The sequence below is a fragment of the Helianthus annuus genome, chromosome 17 (genome assembly GCF_002127325.2).
Source record: "Helianthus annuus cultivar XRQ/B chromosome 17, HanXRQr2.0-SUNRISE, whole genome shotgun sequence".
NCBI lineage: Eukaryota > Viridiplantae > Streptophyta > Magnoliopsida > Asterales > Asteraceae > Helianthus > Helianthus annuus.
Window position 1 is genome coordinate 121,958,628 of NC_035449.2, and position 26,400 is coordinate 121,985,027.

Genomic DNA, 26,400 nt, shown 5'->3' on the forward strand with positions numbered 1-26,400 from the left:
TAACTAGGTGTGTAATTGATTTCCTGCTTTCCTTAATTCAATCTCAATCAATTCCGTGATTTCAGCTAACAGTTTGGGTAGTTTCGAAAACAGATCAAATCAGTAGTTTATTCAGAAATCAACCTTATTCATATACGTTCATATCATCATCATCAAGAACATTGAATCGGTAATTAATCAAGCATACAAATCGGATCATCATTCAAACCAAAACCGAATCATTTAACTATCATGCAACCTAAATCTTAATTGCGAATTCACAATCATCACAGCCGGTTAACAAGCATATATTCGGACCAATTTAGCATGTTACCAATTCCAATCCGATTTAATAATCATGTAGCCGATTAACACCCATCCGGTTCTATTTCATCATGTAAGCAATTCATACAAGTAACCCTAATCGGCTAAAACAAAACATGGAACGCTAACATCATTTAACACGAAAATACAAACCAAACACTAACCGATTAAGAGTGTGATCCGATACAAGGTATGATCTTCGAGAGGGAGGAAATTCTTGGCTGCCTTCGGTTCCGAGTCGAGAGAGAGAGAGAGGGTGTTTGGTGTGTGTGTGTTCTTGATTGCAAAGTTGTGAAACTAAAACCCTAAAGGTGTGGGTGAACATGTATACGTATGGAATGGAAGTGGGCCGAAACCCCCACTTGGGCTACCTCATGGTCTCGAGTCCAACTATATGGACCGAGTGGGTTTGTGCAAATCGAGTAGGTGTTGTGCGATTGGGTCGTTTATAAACATACATACATTACACAAGGCACGTATCAACATAACATTCATATAATCACAAAGTTCACATAAACACGTAATGATACACAAAGTAGGTTCGAAATACGGGTTGTCACATTATCCCCAACTAAAAAGAAATTTCGTCCCGAAATTTGGTATGCACTCACTGAGGAAGCTAGGTAAGTTGTATCGTTCGTTCACTGGTTTTCATGGGGTGTCACACCTCCGTTGTTTCTGTTCCCCTGGTTGTCGTTATTCTCATTCTGATTCTGGTTCAACTGTGGGCAGTGTCTCTTGAAATGATCCTCAGCACCGCCTTGGTAACATCTCTTATTACCCTGTTGTTGCTGTTGCTGGTTCTGGTTCTGTGGGGCTTGTGGCTGCTGTTGTCGATTCTGGTTTGCAGGACGTGAGCTTCTGCAATCTTTGGCTTCATGACCAAGCTTGTTACATCTCTGACAACAATCTTTGTTGCATGGCCCGCTGTGGTGCAAATTACATCGATTGCACTTAGGGTGGTTTCCCCTTGATCCACCCTGACTTCGATTACCAAAAGACTGGTGACTGGGGCTCCTGTACTCATCTATCTTTCGTTGCTGGGACTGAGACTGAACCGAAGTGGGACCCTTGCTCAAATTTCCATCCCACTTGCGTTTGTTGTCACTGGGAGCATCTGAAGTAGTTGTAGTAGCATTAACACGTTTTGGCAGTTTGTTCTGTTCTACTGCCTGATCAGTGAGACGATGAGCAAGTCGAGTGACTTGCTGGATGGTGCCAAGATTAGCCGCGGTCACATGACTCTGAATTTCTGGCACAAGACCCTTGAGATACAGCTCGATACGTTTGATGGGAGGGTCTACCATAGTGGGACACAATATAGCTAATTCATTTGATCTATTCGTATAAGCCTCAATTTCAGACCCTGACATCTTTAAATTGAAGAACTCCACCTCTAACTTGTGGATGTTGTCACGACTACAATACTCCTCCTTAATCAGATCCTTGAAGTCATTCAATGGGGTAGCATTAGCAGCTGCCAGCCCTAACATTTGAACCTGTACTTTCCACCAGGTTAACGCAGCACCTTCGAGTGTTCCAGTAGCGAACTTTACCCTATGAGCCTCAGGGCATTCACACATCTCGAAGACAGATTCAAGCTTCTCGAACCAGTGGAGGAGGCCTACAGCTCCCTCAGTACCGCTGAAGGTACTAGGTCGACAATCCATGAAGGTTTTGAACGTGCATACAGGTGGCTGAGCATTCTGACCTGTTGCGCGAGAAAGAAAAGATAAGGTTAAGCACGAGAGTTGGTTCACGGGGGTAGGATCTAAACATCCTATGATGGATCGAAGTGGCAGGTTGTACCTCCTGCAAGGGCTGCTGCGAGTGCCTCAGCAACTCGTTCATTGATAAGAGTCGTCAGCTGGGCTTGGGTCAAGTCCACACGTCCACGCATGATCTTCACATCGAAGGAAACATAGGTAAGAAAGGTGTCGCGAATGTGCGTAAGGGTGGAGTGACAGAAGAGAGTAAACACACATAGTTCAAGCAACAGTGGTTGTACTAACTAAGCATACCATGATCAATGCCCTACTAAAATTATCAGGCAAGCAATACAATCACAAACCATATCACCTATAATGTTGAGTCTTGCACGTGGAGCGAAGCGTCGTTGTGGATCATTGAGCACTGTACAGGTTATAGTCTGGTTTTATCAAAAAGCTTTTCCCCTTTTTAAAACCAAGTTCACTATAACTAATGGCTCTGATACCAATCTGTCACACCCCCAAAATCCACATGCGGAGTGTCACCGCTTGGAGGAGTGACTGACCAGGATCAAGCCACAAAACATATTGAACAAGCATGTAAGTAATTTATAAAATCCAACACCATACAATTGGTGTCCAAACAAAACATAGTTAAGTTACAAGCGGAAGCATAATGTTTAAAACCATAACATAAGTTTAAACGTTTCAAATGTTTTGCATAGCACACAGTTGTCCATGTCCCACAATGACTCTTCCCACTCCCATGCAAGCACCATAGATACCTAACGACCTGTAAGGCATGTAACAAAGAGTCAACAATAAAGTTGAGCGAATTCACAGGAGGTGTTTGTTTTAAAGTAGTTTCTCAAGAACTAAGAGTTTGTTTGCAACCATGGTAAACCATTTTCCTTGTTTTCCATACCATGATCAGTGGGGGCTACCCCATGTTATAAACCTCTAGACTAGATGCATATATTGGTGTCCTTCCCAATCCGAGGACAGAGGTATGTATATGAATACACAGGTTTAGGGCAGGCGTCCTTCCCAATCCGAGGACAGTGGTACGTATAAGAACACGTAGGTTTAGCGCATGTGCCCTTCCCAAATCCGAGGACAGTGGTACGTAGTGAGTACGTAGGTTTAGCGCTGGCGTCCTTCCCAAATCCGAGAACGGAGGTAGGTAGTCTAGTAGTGGTGAAAGTACAAGTTCCGTCTTAGCTATTTAATCCCATTCCCAATCCACCGGGAATCCCATGCCTTAAGAGTGTGAACTCACCTTGGTTTGCTCTGCAGATACACGAAAAGGTCACTTGAGCTATATGTGGTCAACCACGTCCTAAAATGGTTACCATACAAGTCAGGTCTAGGTTCAAGTAGTGCACATAGGTTTTGCACATAGCCTAACAGGTTACAACACGTAACGATCATGGCAAACACGTATAATCACGTTAACAGTCAAGTACACACAAAATGCGCAAATTGTGCGACTCAGATGATTGGGCCGTTGAGCTTGTGCGAGCCCAATCATCTTGTGCGATTTAATATTGAGGCCCAATAAACAATCGGCCCAACCTGTTGTGCGTCCAGCACAACCTTGTGCGACTCACAACGGGTTGTGCGATTAGAACCATACCCGGCCCAAAACATCCTTGGCCCAACAGTTTAAACAGCCCAACTAATTAAACAACAGTTGACTTGCGCGATCCATTAAATCTTGTGCGACCCGAATTACTTGTGCGATTGAGTTGGGCCAGATGGCCAAATAATATGTTAAGTCCAAACACTGTGTAAGGCCCAAGACTTGTGCGATCGACACTGTCTTGTGCGATCCACAAATCTTGTGCGATCTTGCATATCTTAGTTGTACTGTGAGCATTGATTAATTGAACTCTATCCTGTGCGGTTAGTCCTTTACACGAAACAGGTTTCGTGTGGTTCAAGCTTGTGCGAACCATGTTTCGTGTGACTTGTGCGATCAGTTACATGTTTTTTGAAATTATGCTATCAATTAACTTGTTTCCTTTTTATCTTTCAAGATTAACTCTAACAATTTCCAATCTTAACATTGATCGATCAAATCAAACGATTTAACTTTCTTAGATTAATATGAACATCTAAATGATTGAATCATGTTCAACCACTAATCTTACATCAACCGGCTCATCAGATTAGCAATTTCTAGCACTAACACGCAACCCTAACTATCATGCAAACACTTCGATTATTGAATCATAACAACCGATTATATCCATTCAGTTCTAGATCTAGATCATGCAATCCGAATCATATTGTGACACCTGTGTCACTTCAACCATCAAACAAATGCCAAACCAATGAAATATTGTATTTCATACTTGGGATTTGTAAAAATATGTGTATCATTTGCACATATCAACTCTTGTTCGATTTTAAGCTTTAAATCGCTTTCTTGAGGGTTATACGCGCTATGATGCGTAAAAATAACCAGTTTAATCCAACGAACACTCCGGAATAGTGACATAGGCTTAACATACCTTAAATAACCTATACATAACTTAAAGCTAAGTTTTGAAGGCTTTGGTATGGCAAAAACAAGTTTATTCGCTTACAGGGACTAAACTTGACAAACTGCGAAAGTATGACGATTTGTACTAAAACAGACATTCCGGAACATGACCATAAGTTAAACACACCTTAAATATCCTTTACAAAGCTTAGAAATAGGCTTTGAGGTGTTCGGTGTGCTAAAATAAACTTTTGGGTCATTCAGGGACTAAAAGCGTCAAAAAGTGCACAAGTTTGCACTTTCGCGCATAACTTACGTTCTGAATACATCCGGACATCCAAAAATTTATGTAAGCATCCTTATATTATGCCTTAGTGTTTGGCATGAGAAAAATCCATTCGTCGCGCAATTTGGATCATTTTTCGCGCTTATGCGCATTCCGTCGTAATTAACCGAACATCGCGATCATACGGCCAAACGAACCAACAACCGACATATTTTTGAGCATGTTTCATGTCCTCAATGTTTAGGCATCATTTTAGGGCCTTAAAGTTGGCTTTACGGGCCTTAGAAGTGTCGGAAATGGGTTAAATATGCAACAGGGACTAAAACTATAATTTATGAAAGTTTGTGCTGATCAGACAAGGCCAGGCGGCCCGCCTGGGCTTTGTGTGTATCCTAACGCGGGCCGCGTCAGACATACAGACCAGATTCAATGTTTTCTGATCCACTTGCAATGGCCTTTCGATCACCCAAAGGGCAACGACACGTGTCAAATTCCTATGGTGGGGGCAAAATAAGCCACCACAACTTTGCGACAAGTGTACGGATAGGATCGTGGCACGATATTCAAGAAACGATCCTAACGGTCTTGTTTTTCCTATAAATACCCCCCCCCTTTTGGTTAAAAACCCACAAAATCTGATCTAAAGCTCTAAGTTGAAACCTTTGTTTCATACCTAAGCTATATTGATCTAGATTAGTATTCGGGGACCCTTCGTAAGTGTTCTTTCGTTCTTTTAATCGCTTTCTAGTGCTAAAGTCAAACTTTGTTTGACTTTCTGCGTTGACCAGCTTATGGTCAACACGAAGTTCGTTGGAACTTCATAACGTGAGCGTGATCACGATGGTTATAGTCCGTAGTGACTATACCTACTGATTACCACGTTATCTAGGCTCAGTGACGAGTCGTAGTTTCGGCCAAAATGCGCATTCTTGCGTATTTTGTAACCAAACTACTCGTGAGTATCAAAACCGTTTGTTTTAATACCAAACCTGTTTTCTAAACTTAGTTAAGCATGTTCTAACATGCGTAGCTCGTCACTTTTAGTTTAGTGCTTATATAGGGTCGTAAGGTAAGCGATCTAAACCATCGCTTATACTTTCGAACCCGACCCATTTGGTCGATCATTAGGATCCGACCAAACACATTAGGTGACCATAGCTGTAACCTTCCGAGGTTATACCTTATGGTTGTAACACCCCGTGTTTTCGAATGTCAAAGTCAAAGTCAAAGTCCAAGTCAACTTTGACTTTCTTTGACTGTAGATAGTCTATTTTATGTTTTAGTTGTATTATGTGGAGCATGTGTTGTAATCAGCAAGAATCGAAGTAATCAAATGTTTTTAACGTGAACCGATCTACGACTGTGAATGATAGGAAGTAACAATGCGATAAAGTTAACTAATCAGCAATCAAACTGATCTAACAATCATCGAACTCGAGACTCGAATTATGCGAATTGTGGTATGGTCGTACGTGTGTGTGTGCCTTATGTGTTACTTGTGCATGTTTATTTTATGTTTGGTGTGGTATTCAAGCAAATCAATCGAAAAATCGAATCGAAACTCGAAAGGCAATCGAACTCAATCGAAACCGACATCGAAACGTGACTTATAGAAGATTGTATGTTAGATATAGTGATTGGGACTGAAAGTAATTTGACTAGCAACTCTATCGTATTCGTATCATCGTCCATCGAAATCGAAACATCGAAATTCGTCGCAAAAATACTCAAAGTGTGTCGCGGATCGAACAGGAGGCATCCTGATCGAACAGGCCAGCCGATCGGCTAACATCTTCTTAGCCGATCGAGCAGCCCACTCGATCGGATCTCCTGGCCGGTCGGCTGCCACTTTCCTCTTTTGGAGCCTATAAATAGGGCTGTCATTGTCACACTTTCCATTTTTGGAAAGCTCTGACCGAACCAGCCATCTTCTTCCCTTTTTCTCAGATTTCTCTCCACTCCGGTAAGTTTTCACTCTGATTCTTGTACGTTTTTTATCATTATTTGATTCTACACCTTTCTATCTTTCAAAACTAGGATTCTAACTGTGAAATCACCAAGATCTAAGTGTTCTTGGGTGATGTCATCATGGTGTTCTTGAAGAACATCAAACTTTGGCCTCATTCAACCATGAATAGCTTAGATCTAACCGATTTCCACATAAACAAGTTAAGATCTATCAAGGATCTAAACATCTACAAGTTGGGAAGGATTGAAAGAAGGAATCCCAACTTTCTTTCAACTCTTTTACACTCAATGCCTTCAAACCGGTAGAAACGAAGCCTAAGCCAACCCACCGATCATTCCAATGGTTGGATGGTTCAAGATTCGGGTTCTATCTACGAGGTTCACCGACAATGGGTTAAACTCCAAACCGACGTTCCGAACCGCTCAACGGACGGATTTGGGTGATCCCTGCCCGAGCCGGAGAGACGAGTAAGAACGAAGGTATCATAGTTCAACTCGTTATCAAACTACCTCGATATAATGACAAGTAACCAAACAGCCAAGTGTTAGACGAAAGACCGACCAGGTCAGAGACGCTGGCCGAACGGCTAGGCTGTTCGAACAGCCCAGCCGATCGGACATACCAGCCGATCGATCGGGCCAGCCGGTCGGCTAGCACATGGTCCCACACTTTAAAATTTCATGAAGCATAGTATCCAGGAAGGGATGTTCGATCGAATTGCGTTTAGTGAACATTACTCTTCGGATCATGAGATACTACTCTTCAACACTTAATCGTTTCCACAACTCGTTCGTAGTAGGGAATGCCAGCCGATCGAACAGACTGTTCGATCGAGCGACATTCAGTTGAGGGCAAATTCTGAAGTTCCTAGCCGATCGAGTGAGCTAGCCGATCGAACGAACCGTTCGATCGATCGACTTGATAGGTAAGAACACTTCAGTGTTCTCATATACTACAACGAAAACTTCAAAAGTTCAAATCCTCAAACACAAACACACCAGAGGAAGAAACAATCCACTCGAATGGCCCAGCCGATCGAGCCAACCGGCCGATCGAACAGGACTGTTCACGGACCTACCAACCGATCGAACCTGTCGTTCGATCGACCAGCCCATTTGATCCATTCACACTTGTCTTATTTTTTCCACATTACTCATTGTTGTGCTATCGAACTATTCAGGCTAACCCTACTCTCAGCGCTCCCTTCAATCCATAATCAATCACTGTGAGTATACTTGATCCCTTTTTGCTTCTAGCACTTTTGGGTGTTACATACGTTACCTATCAAATCACAATCAAACACAAACTATTTGAACGCTAACTATTTGCATGTGCTACTTGACTAAATGAATGTTGTTTATTATGTTTACACGTGGAGTGCTATCTACCTGCCTTAGCAACATAGTACTATAGTTTGGACTCAGCACCCGTTCACACGGGGGTTGTTAAGGACAATTACTTGCATGGATTACGGTGGTAATCATGTATTGTGAACCATCTCGGACGGTCAACCCGCAGTCGTTGGTATCGATGGTCCCATGTCGATAATGAACATGCTTCGTTTTCCTCTGTGTACGTGCTGGTTATGCCTAAACTATTCGAACTCTATATGCTATTATCAAACTTGTATGCTCACCTTTACATTTCATGTATTGACTTTATTTTAACGTATGTGACAGGTGCTTAAGTTGCTAGGATGCTTAGGTGCGTGGTGATGAAATCGAGGCTAGGGAGTCTAGTAATAATAAACAATTGTCTGTAATAATAAATCTGAGTTGTCAGAACAGAACTTCTTGTTTGGATGATTTTCTGTAATAATATGTTTGTTTATTCGGGATACGGTATGGGACGTATCTTTAACTGGATTATATAAATAGTTGTTATGGAAACTTCTGAACAATCTGTTTCGCTCAGTGTCGCGCCCCGATGATTCCGCCATCGGTTGGGGTGTGACAGATTGGTATCAGAGCCATAACTATAGGGAATTAGGCTAGACACGACCTAGTCCGGGTCGCTGTCTTAGAGACCTAGACTATAGTTAGGAACCAACAGACCAAGTTTATACGCTTATTCTTCAATCCTTCACTATCACTGCACTCGGATTTTCAATTAAAGTCAGAAGATTCAGTCAGGAATAGGTGTGAAAACCGCAAACTCCCGACTAAATTGACTGACTTATAACGATTTTATCCATTTACTCATGCTTAACCTAATATTTCTAATTACATATAAGGAGGATTATACCAAATCAGGAGTGAAACCCTCATTTTGAAGAAATTCTCCTTAAAATTTTCTTAAAACAAGGAAGGAATTGCTAAAGCTAAGGGGTGAAACCCTGACCTTGGCAGTTTGTTCTGGACTTTATTTATCTCACCAAGGCATTCGACGGACTCCAACAACCTGAACTCACAAAGTATGACCTGGGGAATGCGTGTGCAATGCCCAAGAATCGAGGCAAAAACACAACCACTAGAGTCGAAAGTGATGACAAGTCTACTGTGAATAGTCGAGTTGCCTTGGGTAGTCGATGTCTAGTAGCCGCAGACAATCTACCTCTCGATTTTATGTGTTTCGATTCTGAGAATCACAACCGCGTACTCTGATGACTCGTTGATTTTATGTGTTTATGAGTGCTTTCTCTGTGTTGTGTTTATATTTTGGGATGTTATTCGATTCTGCTATCATTTTAATCGACACACACGACTCGTACTGTTATTCTATCCCAATTCGATCTCCAGTTGCTGCAATCTAGACGAAGTTAAATTATAATATACTATACGACTAAGTTAGACTACTCGATGTGCTATTCGCGATCGCTATATTCAAATACTCGTAAACTTAGAAGCAGTCAGGAAACTGAATGTGCTACTGTATACCGATAGGGGAATTACGTGACAATAACTGCTTCTGTGATTAAATGGTTACGTGCTTTGGTGTTTATGTGCTTTTGTGCTTCTGTGTTCTATGTGCTTATGTGCTTCTCTGCTTCTGTGATTCTGTGTTCGGTGTACCTCTGTGCTCTCTGACAGTGTGTATCTGTGATTATGTGCCTATAAGTTACGTGATACGTGATTCAACGTGATTCTAAGCTTTAGACAGTATTAGACGTGTGAGGTGAGATTCGATTTCGTTGTGTTGAGTCTCGTGACGATGTCTAATGCAGACCATGTCGTCGTCTGGATCCCAACACCGAACCCCACTTACTCGCCAAGAAAAGAGAGACCGACGCCTCGCTGCTATCATCTCCAAAACCGTAGCAAAAGCTGTGAGTGAGGTGTATGAAAACGCTAGCACGTCGTCAGAAGAATCCCGAGCTGAAACCCTAAGGATTCAAACAAGGCTGCTTTCAGCTTCAAGCAGTTCAAGGCATGCGGACCAAAAGAGTTCACTGGCGAAGATGGTCCTACATCCATGTTTCATTGGTTCGACTCGGTCGAAGTCACTCTGCGCCAGAGCGGATGTCCCAAACATCTCCGCACTCTCAATGCTACAGGCGTCTTCCAGTCCCGTGCTCTAGACTGGTGGACGGCCGAACGAAACAAGCGCGGAAATGATGCAGCTTACGGGCTAACATGGAAGGAGTTGAAGGCAATTATGATCGACGAATTCTGCCTTCCTCATGAACGCCAAAAGCTGGAGGACGAGTTCTGGGGAATCAAGCAGAAGGATGGAGACAACGCTGCTCTCACTGCCCGCTTCAAGCAGCTTAGCATCATCTGTCCTGATCAAGCCAAGACCTCAGATCAAGCCATCAAGAAGTATATCCGAGCTCTGCCCGATTGTGTAGCCGACTTTGTTCACGCCGCCAAGCCAGCAACGATCGAAGAAACCTACCTACTCGCCGCTGAGATCAATGATAAGCGAGTAAAGTCTGGTTTTTGGGATAAGCCAACCAAGTCTCTGCACCAAGCCACCGCAGCACCCACCGACTTATCTGCTCAATCCTCAAGGTCCTCAAGAAGGAAGAAGAAGAACAACAGCTCCAGCAACAAGAGCTGTGCTGCCGCAACCACTGCTGCTCCTCTGCAAGCTGTACCAGTTCAACAGCAGCAGCACCAGCGCTCAGCCCCCGTGATCAATGCACCGCCAGCGAAGCGTGCATACACAGGCCCTCACCCACTCTGCCCGACGTGTTCGTATCATCATCCAGTGGGCCTAGCTTGTCGTTTTTGCGCTCACTGCAACCTCAACGGTCATTTCACTGCGAACTGTCGCTATGGTCCTCGTCAAGCCCCAGCTCAAGCCACTGTCAACCAAGCTCTACTCCCTGCCCCTCAAGGTCAACAAGCAGCTCAAGCACCAGCAGCCAATGCTCGAGTCTGCTTTGCATGTGGTGACCCTAACCACTTTGCAAACAGGTGCCCGAACAGGGTGGTTAAGCAAGAGCCCCAGCAGCAACAACCACAACAGCAGCCTCAGCAACAGCAGCAAGCAGCCCATGCCCGAACCTTCAACATCAATGCCCGCCAGGCTCAGGCGGATAACAACGTAGTTAATGGTACGTTCCTTGTGAATGGTATTTATGCATCATGTTTGTTTGATACTGGAGCCGATAACTGCTTTGTGTCATTTAAATTCGAGAAGCTCCTTAGTCGTAAGCGCTCCTATCTATCCTCGTCATTCGAAGTCGAAGTCGCTACAGGAAGAACTATTGTCGTTAATTCAGTACTCCGTGATTGTACTCTCGAACTCAACAATCACATCTTCCCAATCGACCTTATTCTGATGCAACTCGGAAGTTTTGATGTCACAATAGGCATGGATTTTCTTCGTGAAAACCATGCTGAAGTTGTGTGCTTTGAAAAGATGATTCGATTCTCGCTCGCGAATGGTGATCTTCTATGTGTATACGGTGAAACAGCGTCAAAAGGCCTCAAACTCATGTCATGTATTCAAGCCAGCAAGTATCTCCGCAAGGAATACCGAGCCTTCCTGGCCAACATTGTAGTAGCGGAGAAGGGAAAGAAAAAGAAAGTTGAAGTCAAGGACGTTCCAGTGGTTCATGAATTTCCTCAGGTGTTCCCTGACGATCTTCCCGGACTACCACCGAGTCATGATATCGACTTTCGTATCAACCTCATTCCTGGAGCTAACCCGGTTGCCAAAGCCCCTTACCGACTCGTACCATCCGAAATGAGGGAACTCTCAAATCAATTCCAGGAATTACTCGAAAAAGGCTTTATTCGCCCAAGCACCTCTCCTTGGGGCGCGCCAGTCCTTTTTGTCAAAAAGAAGGATGGATCGTTCCGGATGTGCATCGACTATCGGGAATTGAATAAGCTAACCATCAAGAATCGATACCCCTTGCCCCGAAACGATGATTTGTTTGATCAGTTACAAGGTGCATCATGTTTCTCTAAGATCGACCTGCGTTCAGGATACCATCAGCTACGGATTCAAGAGGAAAACATTCCTAAAACCGCCTTTCGAACCCGTTATGGCCATTACGAATTTGTTGTTATGCCCTTTGGTCTAACCAACGCACCCGCGGTCTTTATGGACCTAATGAATCGCGTGTGCAAGCCTTATCTTGACCGTTTCGTCATCGTGTTCATCAACGATGTCTTGATTTATTCCAAACCGAAAGCCGAACACGCGCAACATCTACGTTTGGTTCTCGAGTTACTCCAGGGGAACCAACTCTATGCCAAGTTCTCCAAGTGTGGATTTTGGTTGGAGGAGGTTCAATTTCTGGGTCACATAGTGAATAGTCGGGGTATCCATGTCGATCCTGCGAAGATTGAAGCTGTCAAAAGCTGGATTACGCCTAAGAACCCGTCAGAAGTTCGTTCTTTTCTCGGACTAGCAGGCTATTATCGACGCTTCATTGAAGGAATCTCCAAGATCGCTGTGCCACTTACCGCTCTTACTCATAAGGACAAGCCTTTTGTGTGGGGAAACACACAAGAGACTGCCTTTCAAACTCTCAAGCACATGCTGTGCAACGCTCCGATTCTTACGCTGCCCGACGGAAGCGACAACTTCATCGTCTACTGTGATGCTTCTAACCTTGGTCTCGGCTGTGTCCTCATGCAGCGAGACAAGGTTATAGCCTACGCATCTCGTCAGCTCAAGATCCACGAGAAGAACTATACAACCCATGACCTCGAGCTAGGCGCGGTTGTCTTTGCATTGAAGATTTGGCGACACTACCTGTATGGCACTAGGTGTACGATCTACACTGATCACAGGAGTTTACAACACATCTTTAATTAGAGAGAGCTTAATATGCGTCAACGCCGATGGGTAGAACTTCTCAACGATTACGACTGTGAGATTCGTTATCACCCAGGCAAGGCGAATGTGGTTGCCGACGCGCTCAGCAGAAAGAGTTACGTGCTCAGTACCCGAAACATCCAAGCCCAACACAACCTCGAAACCCTTATCCGCGAAGCTCAACATGCTTGCTTCAACGAGTGTACATTGAAGAAAGAAAGGATCTATCACGATGGAGCTAAGTTAGTAAGCAAATCAGATGGGATATTCTATTATCTGGATCGAATTTGGATCCCTAAGCGGACCGAATTGCGAAAGATTATCATGAATGAAGCCCACAAGTCCCGGTATTCTATTCATCCCGGCGCTGACAAGATGTACCAGGACCTTCGCTATAAGTACTGGTGGCCGGGTATGAAACGGGATATCGCTCTTTACGTTGGAAGCTGTATAACATGCGCAAGAGTCAAGGCTGAACATCAAAGACCTTCTGGCTTACTCGAACAACCGCCGATACCTATATGGAAGTGGGAGAGCATAGCTATGGATTTCATAACGAAACTCCCGCCCACGCCATCAGGTCACGACAGTATTTGGGTCATAGTCGATCGTCTAACGAAATTAGCCCACTTTTTGCCGATACGAGAAGACTACAAGGTGGAACGACTAGCCCAAATCTACACCGACGAGATCATTTGTAATCACGGTACGCCTCGTGACATCATTTCAGACCGTGACGCTCGGTTCACTTCGCAATTGTGGGAAACGTTTCAAGCGGCCCTTGGTACGTCGCTTAATCTGAGTACTGCATTCCATCCTCAAACCGACGGACAGACTGAAAGAACGATCCGTACTCTTGAAGACATGCTCCGAGCGTGTGTCATAGATTTTGGTGGTAGTTGGAACAAACACGTGCCACTGGTGGAATTCTCGTACAATAATAGCTATCATGCCACCATTCAAATGGCACCTTTCGAGGCTTTGTATGGCAGAAGATGTCGATCGCCTATTGTGTGGCACGAGATCGGTCACTCGCAACTAACCGGTCCCGAGATTCTACAAGAAACGACTGACAAAATCCACCAGATTAGAGACAACTTGGTGAAAGCTCGGAACAGACAGAAAAGTTACGCCGATAAAAGACGCAAGCCCCTTGAATTTGAAGTTGGTGACTACGTACTCCTAAAGGTATCACCTTGGAAGGGTGTAATCCGATTCGGCAAAAAAGGGAAACTCGCGCCTCGATATGTTGGCCCTTTTAAGATTCTGGAAAGAATCGGAAAAGTCGCCTACAGACTCGAATTACCGGAGGAACTTAGTAACGGCCACCCGACTTTCCACATCTCTAACCTCCAAAAATGCCTGGCTGATCATGATCTAATCGTACCACTCGACGATCTTCAGGTCAACGAAACGTTACACTTCGTGGAAAAGCCTGTCGAAATCATGGATCGCCAAACTAAGCAACTCAGGCGCTCTCGCATCCCGATCGTGAAGGTCCGATGGGAAGGCAAACGAGGCACGGAGTTCACTTGGGAACTCGAAAGCGACATGAAGGCCAAGTACCCGCAGTTCTTTAAATAAATAGATTTGAAGCATCAAATTGGTAAATCACGGCGTTGCGTAGCCTTCGACATAATTTCGGGACGAAATTCCCTAAACAAGGGGAGGCTGTAACACCCCGTGTTTTCGAATGTCAAAGTCAAAGTCAAATTCCAAGTCAACTCTGACTTTCTTTGACTGTAGATAGTCTATTTTATGTTTTAGTTGTATTATGTGGAGTAAGTGTTGTAATCAGCAAGAATCGAAGTAATCGAATGTTTTTAACACGAACCGATCTACGACTGTGAATGATAGGAAGTAACAATGCGATAAAGTTAACTAATCAGCAATCAAACCGATCTAACAATCATCGAACTCGAGACTCGAATTATGCGAATTGTGGTATGGTCGTACGTGTGTGTGTGCCTTATGTGTTACTTGTGCATGTTTATTTTATGTTTGGTGTGGTATTCAAGCAAATCAATCGAAAAATCGAATCGAAACTCGAAAGGCAATCAAACTCAATCGAAACCGACATCGAAACGTGACTTATAGAAGATTGTATGTTAGATATAGTGATTGGGACTGAAAGTAATTTGACTAGTAACTCTATCGTATTCGTATCATCGTCCATCGAAATCAAAACATCGAAATTCGTCGCAAAAATATTCAAAGTGTGTCACGGATCGAATAGGAGGCATCCTGATCGAATAGGCCAGCCGATCGGCTAGCATCTTCCTAGCCGATCGAGCAGCCCACTCGATCGGATCTCCTGGCCGATCGGCTGCCACTTTCCTCTTTTGGAGCCTATAAATAGGGCTGTCATTGTTAAACTTTCCATTTTTGGAAAGCTCTGACCGAACCAGCCATCTTCTTCCCTTTTTCTCAGATTTCTCTCCACTCCGGTAAGTTTTCACTCTGATTCTTGTACGTTTTTTATCATTACTTGATTCTACACCTTTCTATCTTTCAAAACTTGGATTCTAACCGTGAAATCACCAAGATCTAAGTGTTCTTGGGTGATGTCATCATGGTGTTCTTGAAGAACATCAAACTTTGGCCTCATTCAACCATGAATAGCTTAGATCTAACCGATTTCCACACAAACAAGTTAAGATCTAACAAGGATCTAAACATCTACAAGTTGGGAAGGATTGAAAGAAGGAATCCCAACTTTCTTTCAACTCTTTTACACTCAATGCCTTCAAACCGGTAGAAACGAAGCCTGAGCCAACCCACCGATCATTCCAATGGTTTGATGGTTCAAGATTCGGGTTCTATCTACGAGGTTCACCGACAATGGGTTAAACTCCAAACCGACATTCCGAACCGCTCAACGGACGGATTTGGGTGATTCCTGCCCGAGCCGGAGAGACGAGTAAGAACGAAGGTATCATAGTTCAACTCGTTATCAAACTACCTCGATATAATGACAAGTAACCAAACAGCCAAGTGTTAGACGAAAGGCCGACCAGGTCAGAGATGCTTGCCGAACGGCTAGGCTGTTCGAACAGCCCAGCCGATCGGACATACCAGCCGATCGATCGGGCCAGCCGGTCGGCTAGCACATGGTCGCACACTTTAAAATTTCATGAAGCATAGTATCGAGGAAGGGATGTTCGATCGAACTGCGTTTAGTGAACATTACTCTTCGGATTATGAGATACTACTCTTCAACACTTAATCGTTTCCACAACTCGTTCGTAGTAGGGAATGCCAGCCGATCGAACAGACTGTTCGATCGAGCGACATTCAGTTGAGGGCAAATTCTGAAGCTCCTAGCCGATCGAGTGAGCTAGCCGATCGAACGAACCGTTCGATCGATCGACTTGAAAGGTAAGAACACTTCAGTGTGCTCATATACTACAACGAAAACTTCAAAAGTTCAAATCCTCAAACACAAACACACCAGAGGAAGAAACAATCCACTCGAATGGCCCAGCCGATCGAGCCAACCGGCCCATCGAACAGGACTGTTCACGGACCTACCAGCCGATCGAACAGCCCGTTCGATCGCACCTGCCGTTCGATCGACCAGCCCATTCGATCCATTCACACTTGTCTTATATTTTCCACATTACTCATTGTTGTGCTATTGAACTATTCAGGCTAACCCTACTCTCAGCGCTCCCTTCAATCCATAATCAATCACTGTAAGTATACTCGATCCCTTTTTGCTTCTAGCACTTTTGGGTGCTACATACGTTACCTATCAAATCACAATCAAACACAAACTATTTGAACGCTAACCATTTGTATGTGCTACTTGACTAAATGAATGATGTTTATTATGTTTACACGTGGAGTGCTATCTACCTGCCTTAGCAACATAGTACTATAGTTTGGACTCAGCACCCGTTCACACGGGGGTTGTTAAGGACAATTACTTGCATGGATTACGGTGGTAATCATGTATTGCGAACCGTCTCGGACGGTCAACCCGCAGTCATTGGTATCGATGGTCCCATGTCGATAATTAACATGCTTCGTTTTCCTCTGTGTACGTGCTGGTTATGCGTAAACTATTCGAACTCTATATGCTATTATCAAACTTGTATGCTCACCTTTACATTTCATGCATTGACTTTATTTTAACGTATGTGACAGGTGCTTAAGTTGCTAGGATGCTTAGGTGCGTGGTGATGAAATCGAGGCTAGGGAGTCTAGTAATAATAAACAATTGTCTGTAATAATAAATCTGAGTTGTCGGAACAGAACTTCTTGTTTGGATGATTTTCTGTAATAATATGTTTGTTTATTCGGGATACGGTATGGGACGTATCTTTAACTGGATTATATAAATAGTTGTTATGGAAACTTCTGAACAATCTGTTTCGCTCAGTGCCGCGCTCTGATGATTCCGCCATCAGTTGGGGTGTGACAATGGTCACGACGTTAGGCGTTCAAAACGCGTTTTACGCGAACGACGCGTTAAGGTAGCATAAGCTACCTAAACGGGTCGTAATGGGTCGTAAGCACTTAGGTTAGGTTTCATTTTAGTATGAAGGCTTTGTTAAACCATATTACACGAGTCTCCATACTCGTTTGGTTTACAAACCCTCATTCTATCCAAATCCTCCGATTTAGGTTCGGTATATTAACATAGTTACCTATATTAGGTGTCGTTTGATATCAGTAATCTCTAGCATTATTCGGTTGTTATACAAGGATTTCAAAGCAATCTCAGGTGAGTACATAGTCCCCTCTTTTATTGTTTTAAACTGTTTTGGGGTGAAGCATGTGTACCTATCTGTTATTTTCATGATTTCAAAGTATAATTGATTATACATGTTAGTACTTATCTTTTGACAAACTAAATGACTATTTATGGTTTAAACACTGATTTTTCAAAGATTATGAAATTAATTGTTGGAATAGTACTTATTTTTGTTCACCAGACCGGTTGGTAGTATGATATAGCGCTATAGGATTTGACACCCCATTCCTGTTGTCATGGAATGTCTGAAACCAATTTGTTTCTCCATCCAAATAGGGATTGCCTTTGTGGTATCCTTATAGTCTCAAAGGTGTAGTTTGATGCACTAGGTCTGAATGAATTCATAAATCACTCCTTTAAAGTATATTTTGATATACTCCCAAAAAGTATAGTTTGATATACTCTCATGTGTGGTATTGTACAGAACCAACATATATATTTTATCAACAAACCAAAACATATTTTTAATATGTTATTTACAAATCCAAAGTATACTTTTAATATGCTACTATAAGGTTATTCGTTTAACCTTACATTATTTTACAAAGCATAACTTTTGGTCTATTCAAACACTTTGTTTTGTACATTTTTACTTGGGGTTTAAGAAATCTCATTTTACTTACCATACATAACTTTTGCTTAGACATTACATGGTTTACATTTAACTTGAGTTATACAATAATGTTGGACTATTGGTTTAAACAAGAACATTCTATATTGGTGGTTTGGTTTGCGTAAGTGACTTAAGTAACGAGGCGTGTGTAATATGATACAAGCATGGTGGATACGCCGCTGGTACTTCCTATATATAAGTGTTTGTATGGTATTACATATCGTAGCATTATTTGAATCATTTCAATTTAAGTCATATAACATCTTATACAAATAACATACTTTTCATAAGACATTGTTTTACAACAACTTATCTTATACAAACTCATTTTTCATGGTTATTCATTTAACCATACATTATTCCCTTATTTATACATATCATCTGATCTTATCGTTTTTCAAATGATTTACAAGACAAAGCAAATTACAAGGTTCATGACTTAACATTCTCTCAAATATAAGTCATGAATTCTGTTTTCACAAAACCTATGTATCTCACAGGCATTTTTATGCTGACGTACCTATTTTCACATGTGTTTTAGGATATGATGCATAGGACTTATCAAGACATACTTAGGCGGACCTGTGCTTTAGTAACTTAAAATGAGACAAGAACTAGTTAATTTATGTTATGTACTCTTTGGTTCTTGATTAAAACAATGTAAACTTTCATGTTTGATTAATAAAATGAAACTTCAATTGCCATGGATTTGAAACAATTAATTCTGTCCCAACACTCCCCGACGTTTCCGCCACGTTTTGTATGTTCTACATGGTCGGGGTGTGACACATATGAACATTATCAAGTATACATGTGAGCCGATTCTATGAACACAAACCCTTAACAATTTTCATCATACTTAAACACAAAACATCCCTAAATCATCATGTAAAACATGTAAGCCTACACATCATCAATCATGCAATCAAAAGTAATACACTAACCGGTTAAAGAATGGAATGAGGGTTGATCCGAACGATAAAGCTTCGAGAGAGATGGGTCGTTGTTGACGTCGGCTTCGATAGAGAAGGAAGAGGGAGTAGGGTTTGGTGTGTGTAGGGTGTTTGCAAATAATGGGGGAGCAAAACCTCACAAGGGTTTTGTATCGGTTTACATAAGGGAGTGGCAGAACCCTTGCATGGGCTACCCATGGGTTTCGAGTGGGGAGTGGGCCGAGAGTTGTGTGGGATCAAAGCCCGAAGGCTTGTGCGACCGGCCAAGTGTTGTGCGGTTGGGTTGTGTTGTGCGCATTATATATACATTACACACAAAATCAATAACATAACTAACATTCCATTAAATCAATATATCAGATAATCACACAAGGTTCACATACTTTACATTAAGCACAAAGATAGGTTCTGAAATACGAGTTGTCACATTATCCCCAAGTTGAAAGAAATTTCGTCCCGAAATTTAGCACGTACTCACTGAGGAAGCTAGTTAAGTTGCATGGTTTTCCTGGTTTTCCTGGGGTGTCACACAAACACAAGGGCAAAAAGACAAAAAAGAAAACGGGGGCGAAAGAAAGACAGTGTCAGAATTGTAAAAAATTAGGACACTACGCATCCACATATGCAAGTGGCTGGTAATCAAAAGAAGATCTACACGGTCTTTGAGAGCAGACACAAGTGAAGAATAGCTTTGGCGTTATTAATAAGATTTTGTTTTTTTATTTTTTTCCTTCAATCGCGTATTTTTTAGAACATGATTTTGAGAAGAATAGATTTTGACGTTTTTTGGTGTGTTTTGAAGTTTTTGGGAAGAATAGGTTTTTTAGCTTTGGCGTTTTTTATTCAACAGTTTATTTTTTAGAACAGGATTTTTAGAAGAATAGATTTTTGCTTTTTTCACAGAAAATAATTTCTCCATTCATAAAACTTAGAACTTAAAACATACGGAAATAAGATTGGAAGTTAAAACACCATAAAACATAAAATCATCACTCAAAACTCACATCCGATGGGATTATATCTAAGAAGTACACATCACTCCCATTATCATCTTCTTTTTCTTCTTCTTCTTCTTCTTCTTCTTCTTCTTCTTCTACTTCTTGTTCAAAATGCTCCTCTTTATCTTCAATTTTAACGGTGTCTTCGTCTTGAAGTGCTTGACGCCTCCATTTAAACATTTCATCCAATGAAGCCGCTGTCAAGGTTATCTCGACGTTCAAACATCTTGAATTGCATTATTGTTCTACAATCCCAAGAGTCTCATTGGTTAGTATGTTTTTAACATTTTGGTCATCTTCCTACTCATCGTTACACACAACCGTCACCAATTCATATTCATGATCGCCATGATTCGATGATTGATTCAAGAATTTGATTAGCATTATTCTCTGAAAATATTCTTCCCAATCTCCTTGTCACAGTCTGTGTTTTCTCACACAAGTTATCTAGAGGAATGCCAAGTTCCAGTATCCCCCTCTGAACATCTTCTTCAATCTTCATTATGGTGTTTACAGTTTTCACAATCACCCTTCTTTTGGTGTCGAATTTGATAATGAACCTAATGGTTGACGCGTTGAATCTGCAAGAGATAATGTTTGCCATTTTTTATGTGTGTTTTGACGTTTTTGATGTTTGGCGTTTTTTGTAGAATGGCGTTTGCTTTTTGAGTATGATAAATGAAATAGGTAGTTTGTTCCTTTATATAATGATGTTTTAGGCGTCTGTTTTTGGGTGACAGTTTTTACAATAAATGGAAAGAAATAGAGTCTCTAGCGTTTCAGAGGCTTTTATCCTTAATGAACCCTACGCCTTTATAAGAGTTATTGATATTTACAAAAATGTCACCGCCTCATTGTAGTTCGTAGATTGTATTGATCCAACGGCTGGGAAGCATTCTCGGCGTTTTTACACTTTTAGTCGTTTTCTCCAAATCCTGCTCCTATATATATATATATATATATATACGCTAATTATAATGAGAAAACCCATCCCAGTTAAGAAAACTTAAGAAACCCATTAAATGGCTCTTGTTTTGCCACGTCGATTATATAACAAATGTCTCTAAGGGCATTTCTGGAACTTCACTCTAATTTCACTTTATCACTTTATACAGAGTACTACTGACATACATCTTTCAACTTTAATATCCCATTCATATATATCTCTCTCTCTTCTTTAACACATCACTCATATCTCTTTCCTAATTTTTCTCCATCTTTTGAAAAGCAAAATTTACAAACGTAATTAGAGATGAATAGCAAATCCATTATTTTTTATTTAATCAGATCTTGTGATGATCAAACAAAGTTTAAAAGATCTGATGCGTGCGTGAGTCAAGATCCAGCAATTTAAAAGATCTGGTGCTGGTTGAAAGATATGGTGGTGGAAAACAAATACGGTGGTAAACAAATCAGGTAGTTAATCATTCGTATTGTTCATATTTTTAAAACATAGTTATAAGAGTGTGTTTTATATTTTTGTGTTGTGTACTTGTGTAGATCTAAATTTTTTAGTGACTGAATATTTACTCTTTTTGTGTTTTGTGAAGTTGTGGGGGGCTTTGCATGTGTGTTTGAGGGCTTCGAAGATGCGATGTTTTGGTTCAAGAAAAGTGTGAATCAGTCACCAAAAGATCCGAAACAACAACCAATATCTAAACCGAACATCCAAGATCTTAAAAAAAATTGGTGCGGTTCAGCGATCAAGATTCGAAAGCGGACAACAACCATCTAGATCAAGTATGTTTTTAGGTTTAAGGAAATATTGTTTAAGAGATACGATTTTCTTATACGTATTTGTTTAAAATTTTAATTATGTATCATTTTCTTGATTGATTTATTTTGATGTTAATGGTGGATTGAAATGGCACAAAAAGATAAGTAAAGTAGATTTTAATTATGTATCAGTTTTATGAAATGTACACTTTTTAGATATTGTGATACCCCAGTTATAATGCTTGTAGTTTGTTATTAGAATGTGTTTTTTTTTTCTATTTTTTTGGTGGTAGAGGGGAAAAAACCCACAGATAATGTTGTGGTTTGTCTGGTAGCAAACGTGTTAAACTTATATTAATAATATCATTTTTTTATTTTAGCCCATTTTTTTATGAAATGCGTTTTTATACTTTTTAGAAGGTAAAAATATGTGACGTTACACTTGCATTTATAATACCATTTTTTGTATTCTGACACAAAAAGTTTTTTTATGAAAAAAGTTTTTATATTTTTTGGAAGGTAAATATATTCAAGGTTACACTTTTTGGCCATATTTAAAAAATGCACCAACATATTAGGGTTTTTTTGTAGCAAAAGGTGTTAAACTTGTATTAACAATACCATTTTTTTTACTTTGTCTCAAAAAGTTTTTTTATGAAATAAGTTTTTATATTTTTTGGACGGTAAAAATTTTCGAGGTTACACTTTTTTGTGTCATTTAAAAAATGCACCAGCATGTTAGGTTTCGTGTCAAAATTTAGTAAGAATGCAATGTTTTGTAAAAGACTTGTGACCTTTTTTAAAGTTTGACTTTTATGATCGTAGAAACAAACGTACATGTAGGTCAAAAAACGTTTTTTGGATATACATATGCAAGCGCAGCCTCGTTATAACTGTTTTTTTATGTAGGTATTCAGGTGGACGAGTAATTTTATGTTCACCAGACACCCAATGGCACTAGAATGTGGTGTCCTAATGTTCCTACTGGTTTAAGGCCTATTGTTGGTTGTGTATACAAAACGTGGAAGGATGTGTTTAGTATGTACAAGTAGTATGCCGTGTATTGTGTGTTTTCTATTCGTAAGGGACAAACCAAGAGATGGAAGAGGTTTGTTACTCACCAGTACATAAGGTGTACTAAATATTCAAAACCACAGATTAAGCGTAAAACTGATACCCTGGATCAGTCAACCATGAATATATGTATAATATATGTAACATCTTTTTTTTGTAGTGTACGTACCAACATGTAACATCTTTTTTGTAGGAAGACGACTTTTGTAACAATGTGATGTAATATAACACTTTGTGTCGGAGGAGAAAGAAAAGAAAACGCGTTACACTTTTATGTATGTGGATATCCTTTAAATGGTAAAAAAACAAGCATTTTTTCTTGTTTACTGGGTGTTTACATTTTTTGAAATTATACAGAAAATGTAACGTTATTTTTTGTATTTTTTTTTTTTTTGTAAAATGTTACATATAATGTAGTACTTATTGCTCATTTTATAGAATGTAACCTTAATAAGATGGTACATATAAAGTAACATTTTCTCCTCATTGGTTACATTTTTTGTTTTGTTTTGTTTTTTTTTTTTTTTTTTTGTAAAATGTTACATATAATGTAATATTTATTGCTCATTTGTAGAATGTAACCTTAATAAGATGGTACATATAAAGTAACATATAATGTAACCTTATTCAACGTGTATATCCAGTATTTCACCTAATGCTTTTACATTTATTTATTATATACAACACCGGTGGCCCAAACACCGATAAATTAAAAAATATATCGTAAAACAACTTTATGAAGAAAATACTTAAGTTACAAAATTTTGCCCCAACAAATGTTAAGGTGCAACATTATTATATAATCTAACAACACATACAACACACTTGTTCCCTAAAAAACAAAATACTTAAGTTACATAAATACTTTTTTCTTTTCTTTCAAATCCTTTGCTGGTGTGTCTGATTCACTACCTTTCAACACTGTTACAAAATAAATTGTCAAACATAAATGTAACAAACCATCTAATAATTTAATGTTTCATACCAATTAGTTTCTTTTTTATTTTATTTCCTATTTTTTTAGACACTCGCTTCTGTTTGTGAAAAAGGAGTTCAACTTATAAAATAATCAAAAGAAAAAAAATATGAGTGTTGTTTTATGTAGAGTTTTAATATATTGACCAGTGTAGGGTAGGGTAGGGTTATAGGGGGGTCATGTAGGGATAATGAGTGAGGTGGTACAGTAGGGTGCATAGTCTTTTTTTTATCTTGATGAATGTCACCGTACATACACTTTCATTTATTTCAAGACACCAAAATTTTACATGCATACCAAAAATACCCTTGCAAGTACTTTCCCTAATTATTAAAGCAAAAGTAATATCAGCCTCACACCCAAAATGATCACAATCGTTGATGAATTAAATCAATGGTAGATGTTAGAGTTTTCAGGGTATATTCAACTCAAATGGGTTTTCAATTTATCCTTGTCCTATATATATATATATATATATATATATATATATAGGGGATGGTTCAAATGAAAACCACTTTTATTGCGAAAACTCGAAAACTAACTAAAAAAGCCTAAAAAACACACCAAAAGAATTTTTTTTTCAATTTTTTTTATAAAAAAGCGCAGGTTTTTTTATATAATTTTTTTTTGTATTACACATGTGTAATACTACACATGTGTATGTGTACTACACATGTGTAGTATTACACATGTGCACTATAAATTTTTTTTTTTTTTTGAAAAATTTTTTATATACTAAAACTAGCGAAAATTGGTATGCAAAAAAAAAATTTTTTTTGTATGTTTTTTTTGGCTTTTTTAGTTAGTTTTCGAGTTTTCGCGTTAACTAGTGGTTTTCATTTGAACATTCCCCTATATATATATATAGGGGAAGGTTCAAATGAAAACCACTATTTATTGTGAAAACTCGAAAACTAATTAAAAAAGCCAAAAAAACATACCAAATTTTTTTTTTTTTTGCATACCAATTTTCGGCACTTTTAGTATATAAAAAAAATTTCAAAACAAAATAAATTTTTTTTTGTATTACACATGTGTAGTATTACACTACACATGTGCACTACAAATTTTTTTTTTTTTTTGAAAAAAAGTTTTTTTTTATATAAAAAACCTGCGATTTTTATAAAAAATTGAAAAAAAAAATTGGTGTGTTTTTTAGGCTTTTTTTAGTTAGTTTTTTAGTTTTCACAATAAAAGTGGTTTTCATTTGAACCTTCCCCTATATATATATATATATATATATATATATATATATATATATATATATATAAGGGATGGATCATGAGAAAACTAGTTTAAATGAGAAAACCAAAAAACTAACTAAAAAAGCCTAAAAAACATACCAATTTTTTTTTTACAATTGTATTATTTTTTCGCAGGTTCATATATATAAAAAATTTTCAAAAAAAAAAAGTGCTGCACATGTGCAATAATACGGAAAGCCTAAACAAGTTAACCCACCCCCTACACCCCCCAAAAACCTAAACCCCCCCCCCACCCTCACCCCCCAAAAACCTAAATTCACCCTCCCACCAAAAGCTTAACCCCCCCCCCACCCATCAAAAACCTAAACCCCCCCACCTCCCTCCCGAAAACCTAAAACTAAACTCTAAACATAAACCCGAAAAAACCTAACCCCACCCCCATCCCCCAAAAACTTAAACCCCCTCCCCCCCCCCCCCTCCACACACACACACACACAAAAACCTAATCCTAATTCTAAACCTCTAAAAAACGTAACCCTAAAAGCTAAACTAAAATCAAAAGCTAATTTTAAGCATGTAATGCACATGTGCACTATAAGGTTTTTTTTTTTTTTTTTTGATTTTTTTATATATAAAAACAGCGATTTTTTATAAAAAAAAATTATAAAATTTTTTTGTATGTTTTTTAGGCTTTTTTAGTTAGTTTTCTAATTTTCTCATTTATATGTAGTTTTCTCATGATCCTCTTCTTTTATATATATATATATGTGTGTGTGTGTGTGTGTGTGTGTGATGCGGATCATTACAGAACACTATTTAGTGTTTTGCATAGAACCTTCCCACATATATATATATATATATATATATATATATATATATATATATATATATATATATATATATATATATATATATATATATATATATATATATATATATATAATTCAAAATGCTGAAAATATTTTTTTTAATTTCTTTTTGGAGCTTTTGCATATAAAGATGTGTAGAAGCTATTCCAATAAAAAATAGTTTTTATAATTTTTTTTTTACCTTTTTAGTGTTTTTAAGCATTTTTTTAATTTTGAATTATTTTTATTAAAAAGGCTTCTACATGTATTTATATGTAAAAGCTCCG

General features: G+C 39.5%; 1 long non-coding RNA gene across 1 annotated transcript; it reads left to right on the top strand.

Annotated features, from left to right (window-relative positions):
• Positions 1-21,348: 21,348 nt before the first annotated feature.
• LOC110902578 lies at positions 21,349-23,405 on the top strand. The gene is made up of 3 exons (XR_002571228.2): positions 21,349-21,710; positions 21,845-22,034; positions 22,920-23,405. It is a non-coding gene; the product is annotated as an uncharacterized LOC110902578 (long non-coding RNA).
• The last annotated feature ends 2,995 nt before the right edge of the window (positions 23,406-26,400 follow it).